The following is a 26,312-nucleotide window of genomic DNA, read 5'->3' as shown; positions in this document are numbered from 1 at the left end:
TTTCATCCTCACACTTGTCTGTGGACATAATGTCCACAGAACTGCAGGCCTATTCAACTGTGGTTCCATGTTATGTGCGAATGCGGCCTAACTCTTCCCTGTGATATACAACCACAGGGGGATGTTGGGTGTGGTTCCAAGCCCTAATCTCAGTTCATGCAAGGCAGTGGTGAGACCCAACAGGCCTGTTCAGTGCCCCATATGAGTTCAGCAGGCACTCTGTAACGTCTCCAGAATCTTTTGCAGTATACTCAAGTTACAGTATATGGCAAGAATTCATAAGCAGATGAGTCAATGCAAAAGGGGGCTCCAATTCTCTGAACACAGAATGCTTGAAATGCTCTGCTTTAGCAGTCTGAGGTTCACTCAGCTATTAGGCTTTCAGCCATCTTTCTACAGTTCTTTCTTCTTCCTTTTGCTCATCTTCTCCATTGCTGTGATAGGGTGGTAAATCCTGTGTAGGTCTTCTTCAATACAGTCATCCGGTAAAGTGAATTATCTTTCACTTTGCATCACTGAAGGCTGGTCTTTAATTGCTGAGTATGTGGACAGTTCTGACAGATGAATCATAGAGTGCCCTTGAGATGTGCCATTTTGGGCTGGCCTTGATGATTGACTTGAACTTTGCTAGTTTCCTTCTGAGGTTTGTCATAGTGAATGGAAATTGTGCTAAAAGCAGTGAGGAGACTGAAACTATTGGGAATTAAACAGTCACTTGAGATGAAGTCCCAGCTCTGCTGAAGTTAATATCAAAATTCACAGTGACCTTCGGGAGATCATGTTGTAAGTACTGCAGGAAAAATGTTCAATACACAGTCAATTCTCAGCTTGTGAAAATAGCTACTTAGAATCCCCATACCAAGACTTGAAGGTGGCCTAATGCTTTTTCAGCTAGTTAAGCAGAAGAGGAAATTGAAACATGCAGGATCTGGATCTGTTTCCACATCCCTCTGCTACTTATTATATTTGATATTAAAGGTCTGTGATCTTCTGGCCGTGTTGTCTTGAATCTAACCTATTGGCACAAGTTTCTAGTCTTGCTTGCTGAAAGAATGAAAGGAAACAGGATGCTAGAGTTTCAGTCAAAGTCACCAAATGTATTGCCTGATATAACTGAAAATTACTTTCGCTGAAGGATAGTGTTTGCTAAAGAGAGATTATTCTAGCGAGCTGTTCTTGAGGAAGCCAATGAGGGCATGCACATGACCTTGCTGGGGAGGATGGGTGGGCTGCAGGGGAAGGTAGGAATTCACTGCCATCCTCCCCTCCTCCATGCTGCGCACCCACATGAGTGGTGACATGGCAAAGGGAAATACTGGGAGCCGGAGAACTTCCTACATCCCTTAACCCAGAGTGCCCGGGGGCATGGGCATGGTGGCTGCTCTTGTTAGAAAAGCCACTATGCTCAGTGCAGCCACTCCTTCCTCCCAGCTTGCTACCAGAAATGGCAGCAGGCTGAGGGGAAACTGTTTAACCCAGTGATGAGCACCCAGACAATCACAGGCTGAGGTTAACCAGGGGCTCACTTAACCTCGGCTAAATGCTGGTTTTAAAAGTCGGGCTTGGCGCAGACACAACACTAGCAGTAATCTGGCTCCCAGAGCTTCACACACTCAGTCTAACCCAGACTGGGCTACCGTAGCCTGGGTTAGGGATGTGCATGAACCTGTTTGGAGGCCCTTTTATGGGCCTCTGAACAGGTTCAAACATGGGGGGGGGGTGTTTTGAAGTTCGAAGTTGTCACTTTAAGGGCAGGGGAGGGTGCACTTACCCCCCTCCCACTGGTGCTCAGTGTCCATAAGTGACACCGAGCTGGAAGCGGCTGGAAGTACCAAGTGCCCGTGTGCACGCACTCCCAGTACTTCTGGCCACTTCTGGCCGAAGAGGGGGAAGGGGTGGCAGGGAGGTACACTGCTGCCCTGAAGGCTTTTATGGACACCGAGTGCCGGTGGGGTAAAAGCAGGGGGCGGAGTAAGTACACCCGCCCCTCCCCTTAAAGTGACACCCCCCAGCTCCTTGAGCCACCCGCGCTCGGTTCTGTGCACATCCCTAGCCTGGGTTAGGCTGCATGTGTGAATACCTTTAATACTTGTGAAGAAAATGAAAGCTTTCCTCTAGGTCATGCACTGGTCAAAGACCTATTTTGGGGGAAACCAACATGAAGTAGATCTATTTCCCTAAAACTCTCAGGCCGTTAGAGAAGTGGACTCATCCACGACATCCTCATGTTAATAATACGTAAAGATGATGGTCAGCAGAAAACATTGTTCAGGTCCTTTGCGAAAGAGTATGCTTCTTGTTTGTCCCCCCCCCATCTACCCACAAGCAAATGGATATTAATTTATTAATAAATAATAATAATAATAATAATAATAATAATAATAATAAGAAGAAGAAGAAGAAGAAGAAGAAGAAGAAGAAGAAGAAGAAGAAGAAATACATTTTATAACATCCCATACACAATGGGCAGCCCACAATCTAAAACACAATTAAAACATTAACACAACTAACAATTTAGACTGAGTGTGTGCTGTTGACTACTTCTGCTACTACCTGCCTGCTTCTGCTTTCCCTGTGAGGCTGCAGCCTGCTGCCTCTGGGTAACATCTGTGGAAAGTGTATGCAGGAGTTCCTAGGGTCAGGTGCCCAGCTCTGGGCATTTATAGGAATGCTGCCTAGTGCCCCTTTGGGGGAGCCACTTTGGGAAATAACAAGGGCGAGGGCCAGGCTGTTTGGCTCAGGATCCCTCATGGGTCCTGAGGTGGGTGGGTATTTTAATTTGGCTTATTTTTTAAATCCTGGGAGAGCTGAGTTTTAATGTGTCTGGGTCTTTCTGGAGATGGGGAGAAAGGGGGTGGGTCCACTGATTAAGGGGCAGCTATTCCAGTGGTGGTGGGGAATAGAAGAAGTAACATTGGCTGGTCAGAAGGCCATTGCAGGGGAAGGGAAATCTGAAACCCCTTCTGGCTGTCCTGCCAGCTCTTTGCCCTTGGAAAGCAATGCCAACCACCCACAGAGCCTTGTCTTGCTCCTTTGTAATGCCAGGTCAGTCCAGAATAAACCTGAAATCATCCATGATCTGAATCTGGATGAGAAGGCCAATCTGGTATGTATTACAGAGACTTGGTTGAGGGAGGCTGGTGGCCCGGTCTGGTCCCAGTTTTTTCCTCCAGGGTACTCCGTTGAGGAACAAGGGAGGGGATGCAGGCGGGGAGGTGTAGTGGCTGTGGTCTATAAGAACAGTATCTCCCTTGCCAGGAACTCTGTCGAAGTGGCTCACCATATTGAATGTGTGTACCTAAGTTTGGGGACCAGGGATAGACTGGGACTTCTGTTGGTGTACCGATCACCCTGCTGAGTCCCTAACTGAGCTGACGGACTTGGTCTCGGGTTTTGTATTGGAGTCTCCGAAGCTTGTGGTGTTGGGGGACTTCAATATTTACTTTGGGACCAATTTGTCTGGGGCAGCTCAGGAGTTCATAGATGCAATGACAACTATGGGCCTATCCCAAGTGGTCTCGGGACTGACTCACATTAGGGATGTGCAAACCGGTTTGAATTTAAACCTGTTTGGTTCAATGGCTCAAATTTGAACCAAACCAGCTATTAGGTTGGAGCCGCCAATTCGAATTTGAACCAAACTTGTGTGTGTGTGTGTGTGTGTGTGTGTGTGTGTGTGTGTGTGTGTGTTCAGTTTGAACCGGTTCGAACCTTCCGACCCCGCACAATGAGTACCTCCATCTTATCTGGATTCAGTCTCAGTTTGTTATCCCTCATCCAGCCCATCACCGACTCCAGGCAGGCACTTAGGGAGGTTATGCCCTCTCCCGATGATGCTGACATGGAGAAATAGATTTGGGTGTCATCAGCATACTGATAGCACCCTGCACCAAATCTCCTGATGATCTCTCCCAGCAGTTTCATATAGATGTTAAAACAACATCGGAGACTATATTGTAGAGGGCCTGGTAGAAATTATAAATGCTTCTCTGAGGGAAGGCAAGATGACCATAAGAACATAAGAACAGCCCTGCTGGATCAGGCCCAAGGCCCATCTAGTCCAGCATCCTGTTTCACACAGTGGCCCACCAGATGCCGCTGGAAGCCACAGGCAGGAGTTGAGGGGATGCACTCTTTCCTGCTGTTACTCCCCTGCAACTGGTACTCAGAGGCACCCTGACTTTGAGGCTGGAGGTGGCCTATAGCCCTCCGACTAGTAGCTGTTGATAGACCTCTCCTCCATGAAGTTATCCAAACCCCTCTTGAAGGCATCCAGGTTGTTGGCTGTCACCACATCTTGTGGCAGAGAATTCCACAAGTGGATTATGTGTTGTATGAAAAAGTAGTTCCGTTTGTTGGTCCTAGATTTCCCGGCAATCAACTTCATGGGATGACCCCTGTTTCCAGTGTTATGGAAGAGGGAGAAGAGGAAGATGCCTCCTTGTCTTAAGGAGGCAATCATTAGACCACTTCTGAAGAAGCCTGCCTTGGATCCCTCGGAGTTAAGCAACTACAGGCCTGCCTCCAACCTTCCATGGCTGGGCAAGGTGATTGAGAAGGTGGTGGCCTCCCAGCTCCAGGTGGTCTTGGGGGCATCTGATTATCTAGACCCATTTCAAACTGGCTTTCAGGCAGGCTATGGGGTGGAGACTGACCTGGTTGGCCTGATGGATGATCTCCTATTGGGAATTGACAGAGTGTGATTCTGTTGATCCTTTGGGATCTCTCAGCTGCTTTTGATACTATCAGCCATAGTATCCTTCTGGAGTCTGAGGGGGTTGGGAGGCACTGCTCTGCAGTGGGTCTGCTCCTCTGTCTCAGGCAGATTCCAGATGATGTCCCTTGAGAATGTTGCTCTTGCAAATCTGAACTTTCCTATGGGGTTCTCCAGGACTCCATACTGTCTCCAATGTTGTTTAACATCTACATGAAATTACTGGGAGAGATCATCAGGAGATTGGGTGCAGGTTGTTATCAATATGTTTTGACGATTTTTTTCTGAACTGTGCAGGTGTGCCTTGCAGTTCACAGCAGCCACTGGGCAAAGAGGATGCGCCCAGCGGTTGCTCCCCCCATTGCCACCACCCGGGGGGGAGGATGTTGATTACTTGACTCTTCCCCCACCCCCCGCCACAGCCACCCCTCGGCTGCACGATGGCTGGTTGTTGTTGTTTTTTAAATGGCACGTAGGTTAGCCGCAGCAGGAGGCCCCCCAAAAGTAGGTTTGGGGGGCCCTGTGGTGGGCATGGGGGCCCTCACAGAAGGGCTGATTCGGGCGCCAAAATAATATAGGTGCGCCCCTGGCAGTAGTAAAGTCTGTTACCAGCATATGCACCACTGTTTTAAGTTCGTTTATCTCCAGAAATGGATGTAGCTGGTGTATCAGCCGAAGCTGATAGAAAGCCTTCCTGGCCACTGCCTCAGCCTGAGAGACTAGGTAGAGGATTGGGTCCAGAAGTACTTCCAGACTACATACCTGCTCTTTCTAGGGGAGTGTAACCCCACCCAGAACAGGAAGATCTAAGCCACTTCTTAAGTTCCAACCTCCCACAATGAATACTTATTTTGCTTGGTAAATTTCCCAGACTATCGGAAACACCTATATCGGGCAGCAGTGATATAGGAAGATGCTGAAAGGCATCATCTTATACTACGTGGGAGATGGCAATGGTAAACCCCTCCTGTATCCTATCAAAGACAACCACAGGGCTCTGTGGTTGCCAGGCAGCAACACTGACTCGACAGCACACTTTACCTTTAGATCATATAAGCCATGTTGGGCAAGGATCAAGAGAACAGTTAACTCCAAGGCTGACTTGTGTGAATTTGTGATATCAAGGGATTATGTGTCTGTAAGAAATGCCTACCTGATTCATGGATGAAATCCTAAGAATAAAGCCAATTAGGTTTTATCTAAACTTCTAGAGTATTTATCTTTGTCTGTTTATGTCATTATTCTTTCATAAGGGAAGAAATCCAGTGCTGTCTTGGCAGCCTTACATCTTCAGCCATAAATAAATTGATCTTTTTCTGGCAAGGGGAATCTCAAGGGAAGGTGGACTGCATTTGGTTCTAAGGGGAGTCCCAAGTGCTTTCTGAAGAGACGTTAACAACATTAATGGTAGCAGGGTAAAGACTGCACCAGAATCTTCCAATTTAATTCTTGAGGTTGCTCTGGGACTTGCTGCTCAGGAAAATGTGCAAATGCTCTCCAACACAGAATAAGGTGAGACAGGTATGTTTTCAGGTCCTTCTTAAAAACATCCAGAGAAGGGGAAGCTCTAATTTCATTAGGAAGTGTTTTCCAAAGTCCTGGGGCAACCCTAGAAAAGGCCCAGTTTCGAATCGTCGCCAACTGAGCCAGTGGCAACCGCCACTTTTTTTTTAAAAAGTGCTGTAACCCTTTACAGAATTTAAAGGCGGGGCTGGAAGTTCTGCCTGGCCCATCAGTCACCCCCTTGCCAGCATAGTTCACAGTTACACTGGCTATTGTTTGCAGAGATAAATACCGAAACCATGATGGTGGGCATGATCACAAAAGCACCAGCCATCATGGTTTTGGCATTTGCCTCTGCAGCCAATAGCCACTGTAACAGCGAGAGGGGCTGGCGAGGGGGTGTGACAGGCTGGATGGCAGTTCCAGCCTGGCCTTCGATCCTGTACATGGTTACAACATTTGTTTTTTTACAAAAATATGTTAATAGGGCCGGTGTCAGCAGGCAAGATTCGGAGAGTAACTCTCTCAACCTCTATTCTAGTCAGCTGAAGTTTTGACATTGCCTCCAAAGAGATTTTATCTGAATTAGTCTGTTATCTGTAATAATGGCACAACAACCTGAACACAATGAGGAACTTACCCTAGCAGTACCCCGCTCCCCTTTCCATTGGAGCTTCAAGGTTTCCTTCCAGTCTTTTCTCCAAGGAATCTCTGCATCCCCACCAGCTTGTTTCTTACCCACAAGTCTCCTATTTGTTTTGCAGAGCTCACTGACTATTTCTGGAATCCAAATCCATCTTTATTTGGCTGAGCCAGGGATGTATTGTCAGGAATCCCTTTGCCACAACTTTAGGCTTACTTAGCCCCTCCCCAGGGGTTTAGCTATAATTGAATGGATTGGTTCAAAGACCCTGGGGCCCCCTGCTCCACCCCTTCCTATTTTCTTCATTATCTGAGGGGCCACCGGGGAGAGGAGTGAACACAGGGACCCTCTTCCCTAGCTACGCCCCCTTCCCTTCATACCAAGTCCAGATTGACCCACCATTTTTTGATCCAAGAGAGCCAAGGTGGGCAGTACCTCAGCCTGAACATGATACAGTCAAGGAAAGTTGCCTTGCAGCCACTGTCCTCTAATCTGAAATTAAACTCAACCAGTGAAATGCTTCATTCATTACCTAGACTTTGCTTCTGGCTGTACAGAACCTTTTTACTTCTCCCTTCAGGTCTGCAGTTAACAAATACCTAAGAGACGTAAGTTTGGGTGGGGCATAAATTTGATAAATAAATAAAATAAAATAAATAAATAAATAAATAAATAAATATTCTGAGGGGCTTCTCCATCTAGCTGGACACATATCTTTATACATCAAGAAATTACCAGACTAATGGTGTTGAAAACAGGGAATGTATAGACAGTGAATACCTGTAGGCTGCAACTTTGCAACATGAGAACTTCCTCCCTGGCATCCCCGTATACTTCAAAACACCAGTATTGATATTGTGTACATGATAGGGTCCCTTTTAATGCACATAACCATTAGTTGTCACCTGTACAGCTATTTGCCAATGGGGGGTATTACAAAGAGTTACATGTGTAGCTCACTGTTGCTCCCAAACTTTTAATAGCATCCCATTATGTTGGACTGCATCAAGCCAGGTCATATCATCCATCATAACTTGGCTGAATGAGGCAATTAAAAATAAATGCATTTTCTAGGGAAACTGTCAGCTATCTCCTTCTCTTGGTTCCACTTGTCTTCCTTCTCTTCAGAGTGAAGCATTGAAGAGAAACATTTATTTCAAATGGTCAGAGGCTACCCTAAGGAAATATGACAATGGAGCTGGGAGAGATGCTTTTAAGTGGAGTCCTCCTTCAACAGGGTTTCCTAGTCTTGGGTCCAGTGTTCCCTCTAACAGGGATTCACAGATGTTGTTGACTGCCACTCCCATAATCCCCAAGCAAAAGCTACTGCTGTTAGAGGGAACACTGCTTGGGTCCCAGATGTAATGGCCTTCAGCCATTATGGCTGTGGATGACCAGAGTTGCAGTTCAACAACTTCTGGGAACCCAAGTCTGGGAGACCCTGTCCTACAAGGGAGTGTTTAAATAGCTGCAAATATCTTGTCCCACTCTCATCCTGAGCACTGCAGTGGCATATCTACTGGCATTAGGGGGTGGCCTATGAGGCACAGTGCCCCACTGGGTGGCTCAGAGCCCTGAATCTCATCAGCCACTGCCCTCTTCCATGACCTCTTCCAGAAAGGAAGTGCAGCAGCGGAGGCACCTGCAGAGAGCACAGGAGAGAGCTCCTAGCCTCTCCTCGCTCTCTGCTGCTTCCACCTTCATAGGTGCTTCAGTATAACACTAGAGACTTTAAAAAGCATATGTAATTATTCTTGGGAGGGTGCATGGTTGAGTTTAATTATCGGGGGAGGGGCTGTGGGTCCAGGCCTTGATCTTCTAAGTACCTAGAAATGCCCCTGCCTGAATTGCTGGTGCAATGTTTCTGCTGTTGAAGATGAAGTGCCATGAGCAATAACTGGTTACAGGGGCATAGAAAGGTTGGAGTGGGCCCAGAGACAAGATTTTAAAATGCCTCCCCTCACTGAAGCTCAGCTCATGAAGTAAAGAAATCTTAAATGAGGCTGAATAGTGGTAACAAAAAGCATAGTAAAATTATGTGCCACAATAGAACTAGTGGTGTGCACGGGACCACTGCAGCGCGGTCTGGCACTGAGGGGGGGGTCTACCTTTATGGGTGGGGGGGTAGTACTTACCCCTCCCGCCGCTCTTCCCCCTCCGGCGCTGCATTTAGGATCGAAGTTTTGGGGGCGGCAGCGTTCCTCCCTGCTGCCCCTGCCCCCGTCGTTGCCCAGAAGTCGCGTAAATACAAGCACGCATGCACTCGTCGCGGCGCGCGCGCAGGGAGGAACGCTGCCTCCAACATGGCCTCCGAACCGGTTCGTGCACATCCCTAAATAGATCATCCTAAATTATTTTTTTTAAGGTTTTGTAAATTGTGGATGATGCAAGTCGTTTAATGGTACGAGAGAAAGACATGCTGTTCTGGTAGCTCCAGGTCTTCTCACATCAATTTTGAAGGATGAATACAATTGAAGGAAGCCTGGACAGGTGCGTGGCTGGGGGAGTCAGTCATGTGACTTGCCTCTGGGGGGCCCCCAAGGCAGTGGGCCCCCAGACAACTGTCTCCCCTTGCCCTGTTATAGTTATGCCCCTGACTGGTTATACAGCAAATCTAAACTGTGCTTAATTTGGGCAAATGACAACTACCATAGAAAAATAATTCTAGGATTAAATGAGAAGGACCTGGTGATCATTTACAACATTATCTGCACAAGAGATCTAACCCTCTGAATGAAGATTTGCAGGACTATTGCACAGAGTGTATAATGTGGCCGGGATATACACTGACTAGTGCATCTAGATAAGCCTCAAGTCTTTAGACATATGGCATTCAAGAATTGTGGATGAAGCTGTGTATACTTAACATCTCTGGTCACCTGTGGATTTTGTTGACCCAGAAATACTCCTTACTCAAAGGACAAAATTACAGCTTTTTAGGCAACTGTATTATCAAATGAATATTTAATATTTTTTGTATATCCATGTGTGAAATACTGAAGTAATAAGGTCTGCCAGAGAGAATGGAAGTCATAAGCTAATTGCATCTCTGGGGTATTTTGAATCACAAGGTTCAGACAAGTGCCTCTGATACTTCAAGCATGTGATTATTCCTTGATTATAACTTCCTGAGGAGTTGGGTTGTTGCCAACAAGAATGTTCCAGCTACCTTGGCCAGTTTCATGAACTGTATTACTTGGCAATAAGGCAACACAATCCACTTTCATTAGCCAAGCAGCAATTACAGTTATGATGTGGAACTCTCAGGGCAGCTGTTAGGATGCAAAAGAGCTTTTCCTCGTTATGTGTCCCCTCCTGGTAATGATTTAGAACAATTGGCGGCGGGGGGGGGGAATGTAGCTATAATCATAGGACTAAAACAAGTGGAAACCTGAAAAATGTGCAGACATTAAAAAAAGTTTTCTCTGTATTTTCCTCCCAAGGGCACTTCACAAAGGGGAAAGTACTGTCAAACAAGCATTGCACACAGTTGCATGGTAGCGAGTTTGACCCTATGAACAAGAGCAGCAGCAGAGGGTGAATCAAACAGCTTTGTAGCCTCCCATTCACACAGGAGTCCATGCTCCTTTAATCGAAGGGTGCTTCACACTTAAATATTTTATTAGGTGTACACAAGAGATCAGAGGTGACCTCCTTTGACAGGGTCCTGGGTAAAGTGCCCTCTGGCGGACCCTCTCCTATTAGTGGGCTCATCTTTTGTAGGTGAGCTTATTGGACAGTGGCTGTAGCAGCAACAGACACCACTCCCCTCTCCAGAGCAATGCTTTGCCAGAAGATGGGGCATTGTGGGGGAAATAATGATGATGGCTGACATAATGCACAGTTCCAAGGGAGACAGAAGACATCAGTGGTGCTGCTGCTGCAGACCCAAAAGCAGAGGCACTCCTGTATCCATTATGGCAACTTGGGAGAGATTTTTTTTTTAAGACATTTGTAGCAAGTTACAGTATAATCCTTATCTGACATTTATCCATGTCTTAAGGGTGTTGGTAATATTTGCATGTCAGTGATTGTGGTCTGTTAAAGATTACAGTGCTAGTTATAACAACTGGATAGTCCAGGGATTTTCCATAAACCAGAAGAAACATTGGCTAGAACAAGTATTAAGGTCATGGGAGGTGTAGATTAATTAGAAACTGCATATGACACTAGCAGCAGTTTCTTCAGCCCACACATGACAAAGCCAATGTGAAATTTGTTTTCCTTGAGTATTCTGAAGCAAACTGGCTACATTATTTATGGATACAATATCACTCTGTACGGGTGCCGCCTCAAGGGTGCTTAGCAATATAGAAAATAGGGCATCCTTCCAACAACTGTTGCCAATGCTGTTTTGTGTGTTGGTGCCTTAGGATTAGAAATTGTGCCTCATGTCTGATCTGACCAACATACAGTAGGCAGCACAGCAAAAACAACAAAGGTGGCTGAGAGTTTGAGATGATAGAACTATAATTAATTCTGATTTGTTTGTAGAAAAATGCAAAAATGCAAATTTGTGCAGGGAAGATTGGCTAAGAGTACACATATACATGCACACACACACACACACACACACACACAAACACTTTAGTTTTACCTGCAGCACCAGACTCAGTTACTCTCATGAAATATAGGCCAATTGGTTCCCCTGGCGCTCTTTCTCGAGAGGTTCTGATAGCTAATTCAGTCATTTAATTAATGCACTCTTTACACATCAAAGCAAAACAGTCTGGGTTTATTTCCAGAGAAGAGATGGGAAAAGTTGTAAGCATTAAAAGGCCCAGAGGGAGGAAACATCAGAGCTGAAATGTCATTCCCAGGTGTGGGGTTTAGATGACCACTTTAAATAACTATGACAGGGCAGTGCTAGGGATGTGCAAAATGTTTCGACTTTGAAGCATTTCGACTTGAAACAGGTCATTTCAAATGTTTCAAGCTCAAAACAGAACACCCATTAAATAAAGGGCCTGTTTCGAGCTCAGAACAGAACAACCCCATTTTGAGTCAAAACATTTCAAAGTTTCGAGGCCCATTTTGGAGGCCTGTTTTTCTCAGTGATTCTTTTTTGGCCATTTCTGGACTGTGTTTTAAATGTGCGTTCTGTGTTGGGAGGGTCAGATCTCCTTTTACTGTATGCTTTCTGCAGCATTTTTCAAGGCAGGGTTGCAAAATGCATTGCAAATTGCAATGCAAAACTTGTGTGAGCACTCTTTGAGTGCAGCTTATTCCAGCCATAGGGAACAATGGGGAATGTGAAACACCCATTGTTCCCCATGGGTAGCTCCTAAGGACACCAAAGTGGTTTGTGTGGTAGGGCATGATCGGTGCTGCCTACCTACTACCCAACCCACAAAAGAAATGGGCAAGCAGGTGGTTTGAAACATAATTTTAACCTTTCTGGTTTTAAACAAACTTTTAACCTTTTAACTGGTGTTGAATGACTGCGCCCTAGAACAGCTGGTCATTGAACCAACTGTTGGAATATTATTTGCAAATACTGTGGCTCTCAAACAGCCAAAAAGCACGGTTGGTTTGCACAGACGCCTTATCAGCAGCGCTTGGGGGGGGGCTGGTAGATCCCTCCCCCCCTTCGCCTTGAGGATATTTGACACTGCTATAAAGTATGTCTCAAGCAGGGAGGGGAACCAGGCCAAGGCCACAAGCAAAATCTCTTGAGAAGTGTGAAACATCACACTTGGAAGCAAATCGGAACCTTTGGGGTTAAAAGTAACGCTTTGGCTTGTATACAATGCGCAGGTGTGAAAATTGTTGATTGCACAGTATATAAGACTGATCAACTGCAGTGGGTGGGGGGGCGGTAGCTGCACCCAGAAGCTTTTGCTAGCAATAAATAAAGCTTTGTTTGAAACTGTGATACTGGTGTCTGGTGAAATTACCTAACCAAGAAATGAATGAGTGACAGGGAGAATCTCTCCCTTCTAACACAACCAAAGAGAAAGCAACTTTGGACTTAATCCTGAGTGTCGTACAGGACCTGGTATGGGTTGACAGTATTGTGGAACCTTTAGGGAACTGTGACGATTGTGTGATCAAATTCAGCATTCATGCGGGGAGAGAATTGCCAAGGAAGTCTAACACAGACACTTTGAATCTCAGAAGGGGGAACTTCTCTAAATTGAGGAGTTTGGTGAAAAGAAAACTGAAAGGGAAAATCAGGAGAGTCATTTCACTCCAGAATGTACAGAGTTTATTTAAGACCACAATAACAGAAGCCCAGTTAGAATGTATACCAAAAAGGAGGAAAGGTATGACCAAATCCGGAAGGATGCCAGCGTGGCTAACAAGTAAAGTCAAGGAAGTTATAGAGGGGAAGAAGACTTCCTTCAAAAATTGAAAGGCCTGCCCAAATGAACAGAACAGGAAGGAACACAAACTCTAGCAAAAGAAATGCAAGGAGACAATAAGGAAAGTGAAAAGAGAATTTAGGGGGCGTTTGGCTAAAAGGATCAAGGAGAATAACAAACATTTATTTAAATACATCAGAAGCAGGAAACTTGCAATGGATGTGGTTGGACCATTAGATGATGAGGGAATGAAAGGGATTGTTGAAGATATGGAGACTGCAGGGAAGCTAAATGAAATCTTAGTGTCTGTCTTCATGGCAGTGTATACTGAGCATATACCTGTGCCTGAACCGAGCTTCTCAGGGACAGAGGCTAAAGAACTGAGTCAGACAGAGGTGACCAGAGATGACATTCTAAACTGCCTGGAAAAATTAAACTGAGCTTCTCAGGCTTGGAGGCTGAAGAACTGGGCCAATTTGAGCTGACAGGAGAGGATGTTCTAAAACTTCCTTGAAAAACTAAAAATTAACAAATCACCAGGGCCATATGGCATCCACTCAAGACTCCTTAAATAAATCAAATGTGAGATTGCCACTCACAAAAATATATAATTTATCCCTACAATCAGGCTCTGTAACGGAGGACTGGAAAGTAGCCAATGTAACAATTTTCAAATAGGGATCCAGGGGGGAAACTGGGCAATTACAGGTCAGTTAGCTTGATGTCTGTTCAAGCAAATTGATGAGGCAAATTGATGGAAAGCATTCTCAAGGATAAAACTGTTAAGCATATAGAAGAACAGGTCCTGCTGAAGAAGAACCAGTATGGCTTCTGCAAAGGTAAATCTTCTCTCACCAACCTTTTGGAATTCTTTGTGAATGTCTACAGATGTGTGGATAAAGGTGATCCAGCACGCAGTATACTTGGGCTTCCGAAATGCTTTCAACAAAGTTCCTCATCAAAGACTCCTGAGGAAACTCATGTGAATTGGTAACTGGTTGAAGGAGAGGAAACAGAGGGTAGGAATAAACAGACAGTTCTCTAAATGGAGGGAAGTAAGAAGTGGGGTTCCCCAGGGATCTATATTGGGACTGGTGCTCTTTAAATTGTTCATAAATGATCTAGAAGATGGGGTAAGCTGCGAGGTGGCCAAATTTGCTGATGATACCAAACTATTTAGTGTAGTGAAATCCAAAAGAAATTGTGAGGAGATCCAAAAGGATCTCTCCAAACTAGAGGAGTAGGCAACAAGATGGCAAACACGGTACAATGTTAACAAGTGTAAAGTGATGCATATTGGGGTTAAAAACCATAACTTCACATGATGGGGTCTGAGTTCTTGGTGACTGACCAGGAGAGGGATCTTGGGGTCATGGTGGACAGCTCATCGAAAGTGTTGACTCAATGTCTAGCCGTGTTGCAGCCTCCCCTTCTTACGAGGCCAGGATACAACACCTGGGGCTTTTTCGTTTAGGAAAAAAACGACTGAGAGGAGACATATGGAGATCTATAAAATCATGCATGGTGTGGAGGAAGTTGATAGAGATAAAATTTTCTCCCTCTCTCAAAACACTAGGACCAGGCATCAACCCATAAAACTGATTGCCAAGAAGTTTATGATCGACAAAAGCAAGCACTTTTTCACTGAATGCCAGGGGCGTAATGAGGCTGGAGTGGGCCCAGAGACAAAATTTTAAAATGGGCCCCTCGCTGATACACAGACACTCACTTCACACGTCACTTGCCTCTGGGGGGCCCCTCGAGGCGTGGGGGGGCCCCAGGCAGCCACCTCCCCATGCCTAATGGTAGTTACGCCCCTGCTGAATGCATAATCAACCTATGGATTTCTGTGCCACAAGATGTAGTGACAGCCAACAGCTTGGATGGCTTTAAGAGGGGCTTAAGTAAATTCATGGAAGACAAGTCTATCAATGGCTACAGGATACCTCCAGTCTCAGAGGCAGGATTTGTCTAAATACCAGTTGCAGGGGAGTGGCAGTATAAGAGATGGCATGCCCTCAGCTCTTGCCTGTGGGCTTCTCAGAGGCACCTGGTGGGTCACTGTGTGAAACAAGATGCTGGACTAGATGGGCCTGATCCAGCAGGGCTGTCCTTATGTTTCCCAAAACCCCTATAGGATCCCATGGTGTAGCGCTAAGAGTTGTGGATTAGGACTGGAGAGTCTTGCCTTCAGATCCCCACTGATCTGGGAAGTTTTTTCACCCATTGAAGGCTCTGGGGCCTTGGTCAGTGCCCGAGTTGGCCAGTCCCTTGCTCCAGGCCCTGCATTTTATCCTCACTACTCCACAAGTATGTGTGAAACCCCTTTGTGATTTTTGCTAGTTTTATCAGAACAGTCTTAGTGTCCCTGAACCTTTCAGCAAAGCCATACCCAGTTCACCCCGCCCCCCAAATTTTCGAGCCAAAAGCCCTATTTATAGTTAGCCATTTGGCTGTCAAATTTCAACAGCTTCCACTTGTATGCACACGACGCTGGTCTTTTGTGAGAGAAGCAGGACCAAGTTATTCCTCCTTGTTCTTCTTCTCCTGGCATATTCTGTATCTTCTCTTTGTGGGTGTAGTAGAGTCTCTGCTCCCCTGCCCCCAAGAGCTGCATCTTCATCATCACATGGAACATCAGATATGAGGGCTAGGAGGTTTCCTTCCAGCTTCTCACTAGAAATGGAGCTCCCACTAGTGGTAAATCTGTCGCAGTCCTTGAAAATCCATCACGGGACTAGGAAGGAGATCTCATTTAAATGGAATACTCTCCTGCTGCAACTTGAAACAAACAGAGCTCTCTTCAGGTTGCAGATTTACAAGGACTGCAGAAGATCTGCCAACTAGAGAGGGCTCCATTACAAGGGAGAGGCTGGAGCCCTCCCAGTTTGCATATGCAGATTGTTCTGTATTGTGGTACTGAGGTCTTAAATCTGAAAGGTTTGCACTCAGATGCTTTTGTAGCAATCTTCTTCTTCCCTTCAGTGAAAGTTAGCAATTTGGCTGTCAAATCCTAACAGGCTGCCTTGCCCCAAGGGTATGTGCACATCACATTGATCCTTTCTAGGAGAAAAACTATCCCTGCAATAAGATTGAGGAGCTGCTCCTTGGGGCTGGCACTTTTAATATCGGTCAGCCTCTAACCCCCATCTGCAGCTCCTTCCTGCCCTCTCCACCTAGAGGGAAGAATCTGGATCCCTGGACTGATGCCAGTAGAAAACAGCTGCTTATGCAAGGGCTGGCATCAGCATTACTCTGAGCATCATTCTAAGCATCAGCCAGCTCCTGAGTTTATCTGCATCTAGACTTCCATAAACACCTCACCTAAACATTGTACGTTTAAATTATTATTTCAGTTCTAAGCCTCTTTGGTAAAGATGTGCACAAATCATTTTTTGCTATTCAATTTGACCTCAAATCAAATAGCAAAAACTTGAATCCATTCATCAAAACAGCTGGCCATTGCCGGCCAGTTTGACAAATCAAATCGAAAATGGGGGGGGGGGACACATTAGCAATTTGCCCATAGGGAGCAATGGGGAACTCAAATCACCCCATTGTTCCCCAAAGACAGGTACAACTGACATCAATGTGGGTTGGGTGTGCTTCTGTTCTGCACTGTTGCTTTTTTTGGTAAGACAGGAACACCAAAGTAGGTTGGGTGCTATTTTTTTTTTTAAACTGCCTCCCCCCCAAAAAACCGCATAGGTTCCTATGGCACTGTAGGTTTTAAACATTTTTAAATTTGCCTGTCTACCCATTTCTTTTGTGGGTCGAGTGGTAGGTAGCACTCATCATGCTGAACCATACAACCCACTTTGGTGTCCTTAGGACCTACACATGGGGAAGAATGGGGTGATTCAAGGTCCCCATTGTTCCCTATGGTGAAACAAGCAGAGTGCCTACTTTCTGCAACCCTGCCTTCCCCCCCCCGCCAAAAAAAAGCAACACTGCAGAACATAAGCACACACAGTCCCTCCCAACACAGAACACAAAACACACAGTCCAAAGATGGCCAAAAAAAAAAAAAGAATCACTGACCCAGAATCCACTGCCAGCCACTGTGCCCGTGCTGCAGTATCATTGGCACAAGTTGCTCTCTCACACAATTATGACACCACAGCAGCGCCCTTAGGAGCCAGCAAACACAGCCGTAAGCTCAATTAGAACAATGTCTTCAGCCACATTTTGACTGAGTACACCTTGCAATGCAGAATACAGATGGTAGAGGAGACCAGAGCAGTGAGTAAAGCACAAGTTAGCCTCAAAGCCAGACACAGAGTTCATTACAGCAATCACCAAGAAATATTACACACAGACACACAGAGCTTAGCTGCCACTGTCAATTTTTCGCCACAACAGCATCTCACAAACAGACCAAACCACAACTCAAGGAAGAAAGGCAGGCACTCAAGTTCTGCTTTTATCAATCTGAGATCCAGCAAAATCAGATAGTGAACAGCAAGCAACGGAACACTAAGCACAGCAAGCACATTATACTTAGTTACTCAGTGCTGAGAAAACAAAATAAAACCTAGCTTCCTTCCAGAGGTGGAACTGCCAGCTCACTTGCCCCTGCCAGGGATACCATACTGCTAGACTGGGTAGAGGTGATGATACTGCTAATTCAGGTAGACTGCACACCAGCAGTAGGTGCTCCAGCACCCTCCTCCTGGTTGCACCCCAGCCCCCTATCCTCAGCTTGCCTAACGTCTGAAACCAGGAGGTCCCTCCACCTCGATAAGTCTTCAGGGGTAGCAGCTTCGCCATTTATCCCTGGGTCACATGTAGGGATGTGTAGCAACTGGTTTGGCAACTCTTTTACGAACCACCGAACCAGTTCGGAGGTCTGGTGTTGGGACCGGTTCGGAGGCGGGGGGTACAACCTTTACGGTTGTACCAGAAGTGGCCGGTAAGCATGCGTGACTTGCTCACTAGCCACTTCTGGTATGACGCTGACCAGGGCTGCAAGGAGGTCTGCAGCAGCATCACGCCAGCGTTTTTGGAGACAGTGCCGGCGGGGGGAAAGTGGGGGTGGGGGGTGGGCACCCTCCCTGCTTCTTAAAAGGTTAGAAAGCCCACCTCCTGGGAGTGCACGAACCCATTCATGCACATCCCTAGTCACACAGGCAGGACAAAACATGCTTTGCTGATTTACTTAAGGATGACTTGAGCCGATCCACCACTCCAGTCCTCGGCCGACCTGCTAAGGCGATTGCTTCCCCAATGGTCAGCGTGGTCTGGAACTCATCCACTGTCTTCTCGAGAAGAGCGGTGGGCAAAGCCTGTTTCCATGTTTCTGCCTCGGCACACAAGCTGCTAGTAGCAACAAAGAACGGCTCAGATACCAAGACAACCTTGGAAATGAGCTTCTAGTCCTGGTTGCACACTTCCAAGCCTCACCTCCTTGTCAGGGTGTGGATGGCCAGCTCTTGCTCCTGCAGGTGCCAAAGCAAAAGAAAGGCGGAGCTCCACCGGGTCGGAATATCCTGAGGGATCAGTGTTCAGGTAGGTCCAGCTCAAACTGCCACTGCCTGAGCATACACCTACCCTGTCCGTTCCAGTGGAAGTCAGCTGCTATCTTGCAGCACTTCTCCACACAAGCAGCCATGGTGGCAGCAGGATGGCACCCAGCACCTGCAGCGGCGATGTCTCACCTGGCCAGAGCCCCAGAAATGCCACATACATCCTGCATGACCAGGTTCCGAGTGTGCGCCACACTAAGGATAGAGAAAGTGAGTCTGCTTGGCTGCCTTGGTTATGTTGGCAGCATTGTCGGAGACCATGAACCCTAGGCGAAGGTTTGTCTGCCCAGACAGCCATTCCCCCACCTGGTGAGCCATGGCCACCGACAGCTCACCTGCCATGTGGTCAGTATCCATCATCTCCAGATGCAGCACAGCCCATCTGTGCTTTGCTGCATGGGAGGGGCTGGCCACACCACCACCAGCAGATGTCCCCTCATTCGCCTGCCCCCATCAGTGCACTGTGAGGGACAGGAAAGAAGCATACCACCCCGCACTGGGACTGGTCCACAGTAAAGTGCATGCTAATGTCAGGCTGCTGTGACAGCCTCCCTGCATGACCGGTACATGGGAGGCAGCACGTGCCTGCTGAAGTAACAGAGTAATCTCAAAATATTAAACACTTCATTGCTATTATTTTGGGTCATAGCACATAAAACATGTGATGCTACAGTTGTACTAGGGTAAAGGGTTAGTGGTGTCTTTGAACCAGAAAGCAAAAACACAATTAAGATTACATACTGGAGGAAAATGTAGGCAAAAGTATTTGTAACAAGGGGAGCAAAACTGTATCGAAATTAAGCAACAATCTGAAAAGATTTCATCTGGTTCTTTTGCCAAACTTCCACATTAGGGTTGTCTTGCTGATTTGTGGCAGTGGACAGGAAGCCCCTGGCTGGATGTTTGAACTGATGTTTGAAAGAGAAAGGTCATTTGACTCTGTCAGGGAAGCACTTTTGGAGTAGCAACACATTGGCAAGAAGCAATTAAGCATCACCCTTCAAGTCTGACGTTTGGCATCTGTTCCAGTGTCTGCCGAGACCTCCTGTGCTTCCAGTTAATGTGTGCAGCACAAAATGATTCAGCCTTCAAATGAGTGGCTCCTGGAGCAAAGAACATAAGAAAAGCCCTGCTGGATCAGGCCCAAGGCCCATCTAGTCCAGCATCCTGTTTCACACAGTGGCCCACCAGATGCCACAGGAAGCCTACAGGCAGGAGTTGAGGGCATGCCCTCTCTCCTGCTGTTACTCCCCTGCAACTGGTACTCAGAGGCATCCTGCCTTGGAGGCTGGAGGTGGCCTATAGCCCTCCGACTAGTAGCCATTGACAGACCTCTCCTCCATGAAGTTATCCAAACCCCTCTTAAAGGGGGTCCATGATGATGCAGTGCACAGGATACACACACACACACACACACACACACACACACACAGAGAAGGTAGAGCGGGGTTTTGGTGGGGTGGGGCTCTCTTTTGAAACTCTGTATGCCATCTCTATTATATGCTATAACCTCTCTTGTCATAAAGAGGTGTGGACGATGGGAAGGATCACCCTCTTAGCCCCTATCCTCATCCCCCATCCTCATCCCCCATCCTCTTTTAACTGTGAAAGACTCTACACAACAGTTGCTGCAGATTCAGCCTTAGGATACAGAGATGACAAAGAAGAAACGTGGCAAAGAAATGGTGGTGTTGGCATGTTGCAAAGATTTCACAAGTCCTGCATCTCACTGCATGACACAAAGCTGTTCACAGTGTCACAGAAACAGGGGTGGTTTTAACATGAGGTGACTGTAAAGCTGGAGACACAATAGATCTGATGCAAGGATGACAGATAGCAAAGGTAGTGTTTATAGGGCATTACTTGTAAAAAAAATTATTTTTTCATCCAAACTCAAATCTTTTTCATTTGGTTTCCAACACTTTAAAGCTGCAGTCATGCCCACACTTGCTAGGAACTGAACTTCAATAGGACTGACTTCCAGGTAAATATGCATAGGGTTGCTTGGTAAGTTTGTTTCACACTGAATTCATAAACTTTTAAAACAATTCTGCACATTACAATGCAATTGATTATCATTGCAAAATTCAACCCATTTCTGGAGCTACGAGTCCAACGATCATGATCTGAAACATATTACACAAATGTCGGTCCAACTGAGTGGCTCTCAAGCTCAATCACAGGTCTGGACAGGCACTTTCTTCATATATAGCTACACTGAAAATGGGGTTTGTACCACTAAGAAAAAAAATTAGTAAAGCAAAAGAACGTTTTCAACACGGAACAATTTACCTATGATAGCATGCTAAACCTGCTGCAAACCTAACTAAAAGTTTATATTTTACCAAAGAAAACCCCACACCCATCTGACAGTTGCATATGTGATTCAATTTATATCTCTATCCAGCTAATTCAATTAAAAATAAATTCCAGTGTGGACCTCAAGGGATAGCTAGAAAATACTTTTTATCTTCACTCAAAAATTTACATCACTTGGGGGGGGGGAGATGTGTTTATGATTCATCAACACGGGGGGGGGGGGGGCAGCTTCATCTCAAGGCTGACGTTGTCTTGACTTTTCTCAGGAGATGTATAACTGGGAAACAGGCCCCGAGGGTCAAACTACACCTTATGTGAAACCTATTTTCAGGACTAATGAGCTTGCTTCCCTCCCACCCGCTTAGTAAACAGAGAGTATGGAGACACAGAAATGGTGCACACAGCCTCCTTTTCTCTCAACTGAGGAGGGCCTCAACTTCCTCAACTGAGGAAGGCAGGATCGCTCCTGCCTTCCCCCTCATGAGCAGAACTGCTGCTCCATTTGCTGCGCTCCCAGATTAGCGTGGCTACGGCAAGCAGCCTGGCATTCTGGAGGCGGGGAAAACGCAGCCAGGCATTCAGAAATCCCACAGTACACTGCATGGTTTGTGTGGTGCATTGAGGGATTCAAAGGGTGCGCTCATGCCCTTTAACCCAGGTAGAAGACCAGGGTCAATTCCTGGGCTATCTGGGGAGACAGCGCTGGTACTGGCCTCGGTCCCAGTGCTTCATATGAGCAGTGCACTGGGGGGTCTCCCTGTGAGCCAGGTGCTCTAGGCTGCCTATAGCCCAAGCAGACCCATGACCGGGGAATGAGGTAAGAGGGTGTGTGCATCCTCTTACCTCAGTAAAAACCTGGGCGGGGTGGGGGACCTGGGGCTACCTGGCAGGGAAGTGCCGGTATCATCCTCCATCCCGGTGCTTCACACAAGCAGTCCTTGGCTAGAGGGCTGCTTGTGTGAACAGCCTTACAATCTGGCTTGGGAACAAAACATGAGTAGGGCCTTTAACCCTCAACTGCTGCACAGCCCCAATCTGGAGTCCCCTCCTCCCACAGTGCTCTTCATCTCAGACAGGGGCGTAGCAAGGTTGGAGTGGGCCCAGAGACAAGATTTTAAAATGCCCCCCCCCCACTCAAAGTCCAGGGCCTCCGCACACGCCAGGCCCCCAAGGATTTAAGTCTGATATTCCAAAATAAGTATGCTGCCTGGAAATACATTTCACTGAATACACACAAGCACACGTCACAATATATAGTGATATACATTGAGTACTATACATTTGTTTTACTTTTAATGCCTAGAACACACTAGAAAGATGAATGATTAAAATGGGCCCCTCGCTGCAGATTAGCAAAGGAGACTTCCCACCATGCAGGGTGAACCTATGTTTGTTTTCTCAGAATTCTGAACAAATTCAGTCAAGTTTGATTGCAGGAGGTTTTTCACAGGAGGCTTTTAAAGCCCTTTAAGACACATCTCCTCTGGAATGGAGGTGCTGCATTCACATGTTGGCCAGATTTACCCTGAAGTCCCTGCAAGTTATTGGGGAGCAGTTCACACACAAGAAAAATAAAATAAAATAAAATAAAAGCACAAGACATGCTTCAGAGTTCTCACTCAGACCTTCTGGGCTGCAAAACAACTTGAACATAAGTGCATTTATACATGAATGAATAAAATAAATATAATACTGTTTCTTCCAGGAGTTTTTGTAATTTTCTGCCATGAAACAAGCCACTTATAGGACTTTTTAGATAGTTTTTTTTTAAGCCAGCAAATTTTCCAAGCTGTTTAAAAATAAATATTTCTCAGTCCCTCCCCCCCATATCCAAGCCCTATGGCAAGCAGATGCCTATATATCCGGGCGGGGGCGGAAGGGGAAGGTAACCACAAAAAGGAGTTCACACTCTACCTGGCAGCAAGGGGTCTTCTGCTGCAGAGAACAGTGGTGGCCACTCTGGCTGCCTCCTCCTTCCTGGCTGGCTTGGGCCCTACTGGAGTTCAGGCTTCACAGAGGCCTACACAGAGGCCTCCCTGGAAGCCCCGCCCACCCGCCGATCAGCTGAGAGGCGGCAGAAAAGGAGCTCTTTGCAGCTTGCCTGCTGCTTCCATTGCAGGCCAGGAGAACAAGTTGGAGAGACGGCGAACAGGGCAAGTGGCTGAGGGGCCTTGGGGCTGGGCAGGGGGCAATGGGGAGTCATGTGAGGTGCCTCTGGGGGGCCCCTTCAGGCAGTGGGGCCCCCAGACAACTGTCTCCCCTTGCCCGATCTTTGTTACGCGCCTGATCTCAGAAGGACAAAAGACGTAAGCACCTTTATGTCTAACACATTACTGAGCTGTATTTGTTTCCCAACATTTCAAAGAGGTCTCCTCTGCTCCCTCTAGATTTCGATCTCTTCTATTTTTCTCACTCTTCCTAAGTTAAAGCCTTAGGCCAGGGGTTCCCAACCTGTGGTACTCCAGATGTTACTGAACTATAACTCCCATCATGCCCAGCTACAACTTATTGTGGCTAGGGATGATGGTAGTTGCAGTTCAGCAACACCTGGAGTACTACAGGTTGGGAACCCCTGACTTAGACTTTTTAGAAAGGCAAGTCTCTCATAGTACCACATTATGCAGTTACACCAAGAGCAGGGCTGCAGAGCAGGAGTGGGCAAGCTTCAGGCTTTAAGGATCCACTTGGGGTCCCCCCCCTCGCCAGAAGTTCACCAACCAGAGCCAAGCAGAGAAGGGAGTCAACTACCTACTGCACCCCATGACTGACGTACCCCAAATCTGCATCTGAGTTGCTGCGCATGCTGAATTCTAACATAAACCCCAAAAATGCCAGCAGAGGTGCACAGACTTGGTCAAAGACAAGCAGGTAGTATTCACAATTTTCTGGTGAGGAGCACTGAGAGGTAAGCAGTGATTCAGTTAATCCACGGCAGAGAACTGCAATTTCTATGGAATAGCTAATTTGTCAGTCTTTTTAAGCCCAAAGTCCCATTTTACAGCTGGGGGAAACTGACACCTGTGTTTGCAAGATAATGTCTGAATATGGCTAGAGTCTTGCCAGAGTTTAAACAATTAAGCATGTTTAATTCCACTGAAATCAAAGGGCTTCAGGATGAAATTCAAAACACGCTGCTTGGGGCGGTGCGGCCTACCACTTGTTCTCTGGATCCTTGCCCGACTTGGCTGCTTCTATCTAGTAGGGAGAATGTTGGAGGTGGCCTAGTTAATATCATAAATGAATCGCTGAAGGAGGATAGGGTGCCTCCTTGTTTGAAGGAGGCAATGGACCCCTTAGCGATGGACAGTTACAGGGCAATCTCCTCTGGCTGGGCAAGGTATGGTGGCAATCTCCTCTGGCTGGGCAAGGGTGGTGGCCGACCAGCTCCAGGCGGTTTGGGAAGACACTGATTATCTAGACCAGGGATGGGGAACCTTGGCCCTCCAGCTGTTTTTAAACTACAACTCCCACCATCCCCAGCCACAATAATGGTGGGAGTTGTAGTTCAAAAACAGCTGGTGGGCCAAGGTTCCCCACCCCTGGTCTAGACCCATTTCAAACTGGCTTTGGAGCTGGCTATGGGGTTGAGACAACCTTGGTTGGCCTGATAGATGACCTTTACCGGGCAATCGACAGAGGGAGTGTGACTCTGCTGGTTCTTTTGAATCTCTTGGAGGTGTTCGCTACCATCGACTATGGTATCCATCAGGATTGCCTGGGGGAGTCGGGGATAGGTGGAGTCGCCACCAGGGGCTAGCCCCTGGTGGTGCAGTGGTAAAACTGCCGCCCTGTAACCAGAAGGTTACAAGTTCGATCCTGACCAGGGGCTCAAGGTTGACTCAGCCTTCCATCCTTCCGAGGTCGGTAAAATGAGTACCCAGAATGTTGGGGGCAATATGCTAAATCATTGTAAACCGCTTAGAGAGCTCCAGCTATAAAGCGGTATATAAATGTAAGTGCTATTGCTATGCTATTGCTATTGCTATAGGGGGCAACGCCTTGCAGTGGTTCCGCTCCTATCTCTTGGGTAGATTCCAGATGGTGGAGCTTGGTGACAGTCGTTCCTCAAAGCAGGAGCTGTTATATGGAGTCTCTAAGGGCTCCATTCTGTCACCAATGCTTTTTAATATCTACTGTACATGAAACCGCTGGGTGAGGTCATCAGGAGATTTAGCGGTGGTTATTACTGATTTATTATCAGTATGCTGATGATACTCAAACCTACTTCTCCTTTTCATCTTCATCATCAGGAAATGTCACTCATCCTCTAAATGTCTGCTACAGGCAGTAATGGGCTGGATGAGGGAGAACAAATTGAAGCTGAATCCAAGCAAGACAGAGGTGCTCATTGTGGGAGATTGGAATTTGAGGGATGAGTTAGATCTTCCTGTGCTGGATGGGGTTACACTCCACCAGAAGGAGCAGGCGCGCAGCCTGGGAGTACTCCTGGACCCTAGTATTTCAGGTGAAGGCCATGGCCAGGAGTGCTTTCTAGCATCTTCAGCTGATTCCACAGCTGCACCCATTCCTTGAAGAGGATGACCTCAAAACAGTGGTGTATCAGCTAGTAATCTCCAGGCTTGACTATTGCAATGCACTCTACATGGGGCTGCCTTTGTACGTAGTTCGGAAACTTTAGTTAGTTCAAAATGAGGCAGCTAGATTGGTCTCTTGTGGTAGCCCGGAGAGGCCATATTATGCCTGTTTTGAAACAGTTACACTGGCTGTCGATATGTTTCCGGGCAAAATACAAAGTGCTGCTTATTACCTTTAAAGCCCTGAACGGTTTAGGTCCGAGTTATCTTAGAGAGCGCCTTCTTCTGCATGATCCCCACTGCACGTTAAGGTCACCTGAGGTGGTTCGTCTCCAGTTACCACCGTTTGTCTAAGGCGGGCCTTCTCTGTAGCTGCTCCTGGGCTGTGGAATGCACTCCCAGCAGAAATCTGTAATTTGAGCTCATTATTGGCCTTCAGGAGAGCCCTTAAAACCTATCTGTTTGGCCTGGCCTTCCAGGGTTTTTAAACTGTTGTAAATTTCTGGCCTGGTTGTCCAGGGTTTTAATTGTTTTAATGTTTTAACTGTTTATTGGTTTTATGCTGTTTTTATAGTTTTGGTTTTAATTGTAAATTGATTTTAATTGTTTTTATTTTGATGTAAACCACCCTGATCAATTTTTGGAAGGGCAGTACATCAATCAGTCAGTCAGTCAATCAATCAAACAAATATGAAGTCCCATTGAATTTAGAATGATTTACTCATGAGTAAATTGTGCTACATGTGCTTTTCTCTCTGTATTGTTGGA

The 26,312-nt window shown here is 46.6% G+C and overlaps 1 protein-coding gene across 7 annotated transcripts in view; it reads right to left on the bottom strand.

The window, feature by feature from the left end:
* The window catches only part of GRIP2 (glutamate receptor interacting protein 2), a 656,014-nt gene that overhangs the window by 325,441 nt on the left and 304,261 nt on the right, over positions 1-26,312 (bottom strand). For 3 of the 7 annotated variants that reach the window (XM_053290764.1, XM_053290771.1, XM_053290779.1), the window contains exon 1: positions 22,924-23,042. The exons of 3 other annotated variants lie outside the window; for them this stretch is intronic. The gene's annotated coding sequence lies outside the window, so the exon portion shown is untranslated. Of the gene's footprint in view, positions 1-22,923; positions 23,043-23,323; positions 23,348-26,312 lie in introns of those variants that run through there. One more of the 7 variants, XM_053290769.1, reaches the window with a different exon arrangement.

The sequence above is a fragment of the Hemicordylus capensis genome, chromosome 2, assembly GCF_027244095.1.
Source record: "Hemicordylus capensis ecotype Gifberg chromosome 2, rHemCap1.1.pri, whole genome shotgun sequence".
Lineage (NCBI taxonomy): Eukaryota > Metazoa > Chordata > Lepidosauria > Squamata > Cordylidae > Hemicordylus > Hemicordylus capensis.
This window is presented reverse-complemented; position numbering and strand designations above follow the sequence as displayed.